Raw genomic sequence first — 8,489 nt, 5'->3', positions numbered from 1 at the left:
AACTAAGTATCTCCAAGTAGATAAGCCCTTAGAGAGAAAAGTAGCAGGATCATGGGTGTACACGAGACTCACACTTCACAAGAACCCCCACAGAAAAGAAACTTCCAATTCCTGTTGCCAGTACCTATGGTATCATTTTAATTCCTGTCCTCTTTGTTTCGCATGCTCCTAAAACAAATGCCAACTGAGAGACAGAAGAGTTATTTTTAGGACTCCTGTGAACACTATATTAGCTGTCAGGCAGCCAGTGGTACTCAGACCTATGTACTGGATAAAACCAGTTAGGATCAGCAGTAAATTGTATTAGGCATCTTTTACCAATGGCATAAGAAATTAGCGTTCTAACCTGCCAGTAAAATTTTTTCAAATAGTACAAGATAGTGAACATTATTTCTTTACATGAGGTAAACCTTCCATGCACTATTTAAACTGTTGAACTTAATAATTTAATAAAAATAGCCTCTCATTTACCTTTACTACATTTTATTTTACTTACGAATTATAGTATTCCAATATACAACTGATCTGTGTTCAACAGAACCAGAACTATTTGTGTATAGATCCTGAACAAACACACTTGTGTAATGTTAAGTGTGGATGTATGTACATGTGCATTAAAATACCTAACGTCATATGAGATTTTAATCTGTTTGGGGTGCATTTTGTCATCTTTAACGAATGATGAAAGAAAGCTTTCTGTGTACATTGATGTTCATGAATTTTAATGCTGTACTAGAAGGAATTAAACCAAAGAACACAGTTAATACTGTAAGACCTCCCATATACACCCATCAGTGATACGAATATTTAGTTTGCATTTTTTGTGAAATGAGACAATCAGAACACTCTCAGTCACAGTTCAATATTGGTATAAGTAGTATAAGTAGTACCAACTCAGGACATGCAACAAAGTTTTTATACAAAACATATGCATATTCCAAAGATGCATTTGTCTTAAATGGTTTCAGAAGAATTTATATCATCAGAACAGATAATAAACAAATAAACTTAAAAGTATGAAACTAACAAAATTTTGATGAATGACTCTGGTCATAACTGCAGCAAAATTTCTCAGAAGTATTAACAAATTATGAATCCTTGATGTTACTTTTCACTCTTCATCTGAGTAAATGTTTTGGTCATTAAGAGAAAAAGAGTTTTAGAAATGTACTTTTATAAATCTTATTTCATAGGAGACCGATCATCATAGAAGGCCTCTGATTCTGCTTCAACATTATGATTTTTAAAGTTGATACAAAGTATGTGCTGATTCAACACACCTATGCAAGATGATTTCAGTCTCAAGGGCTGTGCATGTAACTGAAATCAAATTATGAAACTAACTTGTACTAAATTTTATTCAGTCAGGTAAATAGCAGTTTGGCTCCTGGCAACAGGGATCAGCATTATAATTGAAATGTATGCTCAATGTGCAGTGCTTTTCAAGAGAAAATGTATGATATGGTATGATTATACTCAGGAGAAGCTGAGTATCCTGAAGAGAGAATGAATGAGACAGACACTCCCCAAAAGCCTTTGAGGAATGAGATCTCTCTAAGCGTTCTTGCTCTCATCTCTGTTTCCCTTTAGGCAAACAATTCAAACACAACCCAGACTCAAAATTGCAAAAAAACGTGGTTCACTACTTTTTGTCTTCTTTCAAACACTCCTAAAATAAGCTAAAACAAAAAGAAAAAAAAGTAAAGATTATAGGCTTAACTACCTCAGACATTGCTTGCTTCCCATCATATTTCATTATATCATCAAATTTTTGCATGCGACACATGTCACATCTTTGTCTACTGCAACTGCCAAATGGTCCATAAGACCTCCATCTACTTTAGCAGACTTCAGAGACAGTTCATGATGCAGCCTTGATTGGTATGACAATTTTGAGACCGATGCACTGTAAAAAAATTCAGGAGAGATAAATTTATCCATAATATCTCTATAGAATAATCTGAGGATGAAAGTGGAAGGGCAAAATTAAATACAGTTTAAAAGCAGGAAGAAAAGTAATTCAAGTAACTCACCAAATAACATCAGGGAATGGGAAAACTGAGCAATAGCATGAGAAACAAGCTAGCTTTACAGAATTTTTTTAGACAACCGGTAGGCAGGAAAGAGTGCTGTTAACTTATTCATCATTCCAATAAAGTCACTTATCACTCATGGCTGGATTCACCAAAGATGACAAGCAAAACCTAAAAGGCTCTTTTTACAAATATGCATACTTGCCTCACATGGCATTTTTTGACAATAAATGAAGCTTGCTCACTTCCTTTGACTTAAGAACTATTCTCACAGGTGTGAATATAGTAACTGAAAAATACATGAATGTTACTATACCAGTTTGTCTTAATGACTTTTACTAACATACTGGAGACATTTTTTCCATTGCCTATTTCTTCTGAAAACTCTAGGTACACAAATGATTCATTTTTGTGTAAGCTTTTGCAAGTTAATGCTCTCTACCTTAAGAATGGCCCTTGCCCCTAAAATGACAACAATTTACACATACATTGCTATCGGAGAACARTTCTGAACAAAACTCTCACCTCTGTCAAGTTCCTCCTTAGTCATCACTATTTATCTACAGGCTAGCCAAGGGCCAGTCTTTTTTGACACAACTGGAGCAGTCTTACCATTTTTGAGTTAAGCTGCTCTACCTATGCATACTGTTCCTTAATGATGTGTTYTTTATCAAAGAACTGAAGGGACCTCTAGTTTATAAAATAAAAGCCCTAGTGAGGGTAGTTATTTAATAAATGATCGGCCTACCTAGTGCTAACAATGCTTCTCTTCCCAGACTTACCATATCAAAGCTCAGAATCCTGTCTCACACAGAGACAAGAATGAAATGTTTTAGCAGAGCAGGTAAGGACAAAGCAAGTGACACTTCCCCAAAACGCTACCCACTCTCCAATAGCTTGGGCGCAGAGATTTCCTGAACTGTCCTTTGATTTTATAACTCTGATGAATGGGTGAAATTTGTTTCTCCCTAAACAGCCTAAAACATAGAACACAACAAGAATTTTATGCTAAAAGCAATGATATTCCAGTAACGTACTTCAGTAAGTACATTATAAAGCAAAAGTTATAAGTAAGATTTTGTACTTTTGCAACTACTATGACATAGAACAAACACTGCTGCACCTGAAGGCATTAATAAAATGGTTAAAATTAGAAAAATATCTAATGTTTAGCCTATCCTCTGGCAAACTATAGCTGTGGAGAAAGTACAAACATTTCTTCTCGTTTAATTAAAAGTACTACTTTTCATGGTTCTTTCGCTGTGATCTTCAGAGGATTTTCACCTCCACAGTGTGGACTTGCCCCCTATTYTATGATAGATTCTATTTGATGGGCTTGCTTTTTTATTTATTTACATGAATAGATGACAACGGAAAATGGTAAAAGCTAAAATGAAAAGAAATATTTGCATAGCATATTCAACCAAAAACTGCTTGTAAACTATTTCAGTAAACTCCACGATCATTCAATTCATTTTAAAAATATATATTAGTAACYATGCAAGACCATTCAGATGTCATAATCACACCCCCAATGAACAAGATTAGCAAGTGTCTACAGCTTCGGGCAACTCATGCTATGAAACAGAAGAAGAAAAAAAGCGTTTTGCACATGGAGAAGAGGCATTATATAATTTTCAAAGGATTATCTAGCCATGAACTCAGATTTTTTCCTATTTCCTCTTACACTGTCTAACCTTCAGACCAACTAAGCTTTAGATTTTGGGAAGGAACTTCATCAGGAGCAATAATTCTCCGTCTTTTGAAATAACACTAAACACTTCACCACTAAGTCAATCACTTCACTGCAGTACAYGGTAAAGCATGTCAATACCTTAGCAGGACCCACATTCCAACAAAAGCTACAAATAGAGAGCTGTAGCAACATGTTCTTAAAATAAAGTAAAAGAGCTGTACTATGATGAAAAAGTAGAAAAAAAACTTTTCTTCTAATTTTCTAAACAAAACATTATTCAAGTCCTTGGAAAACAATCAAGGTATATTTTAGTTTTGCATTAAAAATACAGACAATTCTTAACACACAAACTACTGTGGCTCTCCAGGGTATTCATTACTGAACAGGCTCATGACTTAGCTCAAAATCTCTTTCACTTGATCGTTCTTACCTGTGTAGATGCTTGCAGAATTCAAGCTACCTGTTAAAGAAAGATATCATTAAGATATCACTTGTTGGTTCCAACAGATTCATGTCACAGAGAGAATGGAGTATGTGTTTTATTTATTTTTATAACAGATGCTCTTCAGTGTCAGTTGGAGATAGTTTATTCAGTGCCTGACATTAGCAATGAATTTGTAGTTTATGATTTCCAGGCAGCTCTGCTTAAAAGAATAAACGTCACTATTTTCCAAATGATAAATTCTCTCAGTAGTATGTTAGTCATTTTTCTTKCGACTTCAGAGATCTATCTGTAAAAAATACACCCTTATTTGTACCTCAATTAACTATCAAATAATTATTGAGACACGACTTAGTAGGATGTTTAACTGCATACCACTGCCAGATAAAATCAGATATTCTGAATTTTAAGAAGTGCTTTGATAAGTAAAAACTTGATAATTTAACTTGAGAAKTGTGCCTGCTTTGTAACATCTAATTTAGGCCACTATTACTCTTTGTACTACCTTTAGCATTGATAAGGCTGCTGAGAGTGTACACCTGAGAATTTAATCTAACYAGTTTTCGTGATAACATACAATATTTGCTTGATCTAGATGGAATTTATATTCACTTCAGTAAATACCCTATGATTTATAAACCTAGATTTATCTCATGTCTCTACTATGTGACACAATACTCATCATTTAGAAGATTAATACATTACTATATTTACTCCAAAGTGCAGTTTATAAAAATGCATAGGGTTATACATAGAAAGGCACTGCCAAGGAAGAAAAAAATTTCACCTTCCCCAACTTCAGGAACATTTAAAACCAGACCACGGCAGGCATCTATGAAATGCTATTGCCTAAATATAATATTTTTATATACTGAAAAATTACACTGTAATCAAGTGTGGCTATCAAGCGAATGATTCTTACAGGATGTACTTCCAATACACAGTTAAAGAATTAGCAATATGGCTTTGCAGTTGAAAGAAACGCAGACAACTACCAGTTTCAGAGGCTCCATGCAGAAAAAAGCAGTAACTTCTGGATGTGCCAAAGCTAAAATCAACAGAAGACTTACACCTGGATAATCCAGAGAGAGCAATGACTCAGTTATTCATGCAGATTAATCTTACATGATTCCTACTTACCTAAGCAATGATGTCACATTGATTTTCTTTTGATATCAATGGAATTAAGGGTGCCAGGAGCTTTTGAAAATTCTAGACACACAATTCTAACTTCTGATATCCAAACACTAACAAAAGCATCTATTCTGTAAGTGCCTTGGCACTATACAGGAGTAGTGTTATAGTAAGTCATCTACAGTAGGCTAGCTTTATACTAATTAAGGTAGCAGCAATCTAAYGAACTCTTTAACAGTAAAAATTCAGCAGTAAATCTGTACAGGATGGTTACACCTGACATTTCCCAGGTCCTATCTCTAAAGTTCATGTGTTAGCTATCTTAATTACTTAAATTACTTAATTATATGTGTTAGCCATCTCAGTTACTTAAATTATTTGTCAATAGTGGCCATTTTCCATGGATATTACTCACAGTTATTACTTAATTTATAAGTACTATGGTGAAAATGTATGCTATCTGTACCTTTTAAAATTTTCCTTGCATTGCACAGAAGTCTTAAAAGATAGATAAAAGATCCGTTCTGTGCATGCTTTTGTCCTAAAGCATCCATGTTGGCCATTCTATCAAATTAAAGCTAAACTGTCAACCATCACCTTTCYTGCCTATCCTTCTGATTCAATGGCATTCTATAAATGGATGAACAATAGAAGACATGGTTTAACACACATTGGCGATGCTTACACCTAGAATTTCATCCATACATTGCTGAAGAACTGAAATATTCATTGAGTAAGCATTTCCCCTCCCCCCCCCCTTTTTTTTAAGGGCACAGCTTAAGCTTGTGACCTCTGCCTCAGGTTTTTCATGAAGGCTTTCATACAACATTCATATTTCATTATAAGTTCATCTATTTAAAGCTTTTGGTTTGATGCAGTAGAAAAACTACTTAAGCAGACATTTTTTTCCTTAATATTCAGTAACTGTGGTCATCCAAACACCAAGACCAGACTGCAGTACAAATGCAGTAAAAATCCCTGATATATGTTGGGAAAGTATAGACTCTTTGCTCAAGAGGCAAATTTCATTATTAAACAGAAGCACAAAATTCCCTTCGGTACCTTGATCCAAGTCTGCCAAGACATGAGTTCTCCTGTTCAGCTTTCCTATGTGTAGTATTCATGTTGCCTTCTAAAAATGAATTCCTCTCCAAAGTAACAAGATCTTTCTAAAATCTAGTTGTCTTTTCTTTAGAAATGAAGTAAATTTAAAGGGTTTTTTTATATTGAGTTATTCTAATAATTTTAATAATGAAACTAAAGATTAATAGTAACAATCAGCTGTAACACCTTGGCCAGAGACACTTAAATAATGGTAATGTGAACTGAGGGTGCTATCCAATAGTGTTTGCATAAAACACTTTATACATGTTAAAAATGTTCAAAAAAAAAAAAAAGACAGTACAGCAGAAAGGTATAACTGGAAATTCCATGCATAATTGATCAACTCATTTTTTAAACTTTCCTCTTGCCTGAGTTTTACTAACTCTCCTCTCTAAAGTGCCCCAAGATAAGTTTAGTAGGCTTGGTATCTTCTGAAGCAGAACACGAGATGGAAGTCCAGCAGACCTACTGTGTGCCAAGAAGTTTTTCTAGGTGGCTTTGTCACTACATATATCTTTCTCAAAAATGAATGAAGAAAGATATAGTTGCCCAAATGGAATCCAGTGCTGTTCTGTCTGCTCAAATCAAGCCAATTTATGTATCATATGATACTCATGTATCCTGTGTAACCCCGTATTCATTTGACCTATTTCTGCATGTTTCTGAGTAAGTTGCTAAGGAGAGATAATTGCTTACTTAAAATATTTCATTTATTCATTAAACTTAAATCAGTTTTCACCAAAAAAAGCCTACAGATTTTCATAACTTGAGAAGTAGCTCAAGAGGAGCGCAAACGCCTTCTTGTCTCACATGTGAAAAAGGCAAAAGATAATTCACCAGAAATTAAATAAATAAATTAAATAAAAAAAGACACTTCTGAAGTCAGGCATATAGCCAAAATCATGATTGGAAACAGCAGGAGAAATTTCTTCTTTATGCTGCTTTTTGGTCTGTTGTAGCCCTGCATTGTGAATTAGCACGTCCCCAAGGTGTGGTGATGCTCTTGTTAGTATTCATGGACCATAGCTTCAGAAAGCTTTRAAAATTTTCCTAAGAGAAGTCTGATAAGGGAATCACTTCAAATCAAAGGAGACCAAGGTTATTTTAATGGAGAAGAAAACAATTAAARTACTGACAACCAAATTTACAGCTACTGTGAGCTCATGAAATTTCACTGATTTTAGTAATTCTGCCAGTTTAGATGGGTGACAAAGTTCATCTGCAGCTTTACAGTACTACATGGCTTGTGCTATAAAACAAGAATAATTTTACAAATAGATGGACCCAGAACTCCAGAACAGTTTTGCTTTGATCCTTTTTATCAGTATCACAAGATCTATCCTTACAACTTCTAGAGAATTAGGATTTATGAAAGTTATTTTCTTTCTCACAAGCATTTAAATTGTGGTATCAATGTAACATACCTGAGCTTGCTTATATTTTGGGTTTCATTATCTGTTCCTCCTACTGTTTAGCCTTTATTCTACATAAGAATGGGTGAAATCAAAAACTGCTTTCTGCAGAGGCTCAAAACACCTGCTTGATTGCAAGATACAGTTCACTCATTAATCTTCCATTTTCAAGCTGGTGAGTTTTTTTTTTTTTTCCTTAGATACACTCTATTCAATGTCCTCCTACATAACACCATTCTTCTTCTTAGCCAGGGTAGTCCGGTCTGCACAAATAGCCAGACCACCTGTTGTATCCTTTCTTTTTAAGGAGCTGCATGCTGCACTTCTTTCTCAGCTTTCTTTAAACTGAGAAATAATTCACTTATTTTAATTTGTAATATTCAGCATTTTCCTCACTGTAGCCCCTAATCTTTCCTAAATTGCATCTTTGCTCTGTCTTGTACCATGAAGTCTAAGAAACTCTAGCACTGGCATAACTAGCCTTAGAAGGACAGCTGCAAGAAGGAATTCTGGTAGCACCAATGTCCCCAGGCTGCTCCAGAAGTAAGGTTGTACTGCTGGCAAATAGCACACATTACAGCGTTTGAACAGCTGTAAACTAGGGGAAATAAACAAGTTCAAAGAAAAAATACATTTTTGAAAAGGTTGTGTATTTAAATTACAATTTA

Source organism: Rhea americana, unplaced genomic scaffold (assembly GCF_003343005.1).
Source record: "Rhea americana isolate MKP2758 unplaced genomic scaffold, rheAme1 scaffold_76, whole genome shotgun sequence".
Lineage (NCBI taxonomy): Eukaryota > Metazoa > Chordata > Aves > Rheiformes > Rheidae > Rhea > Rhea americana.
This window is presented reverse-complemented; position numbering follows the sequence as displayed.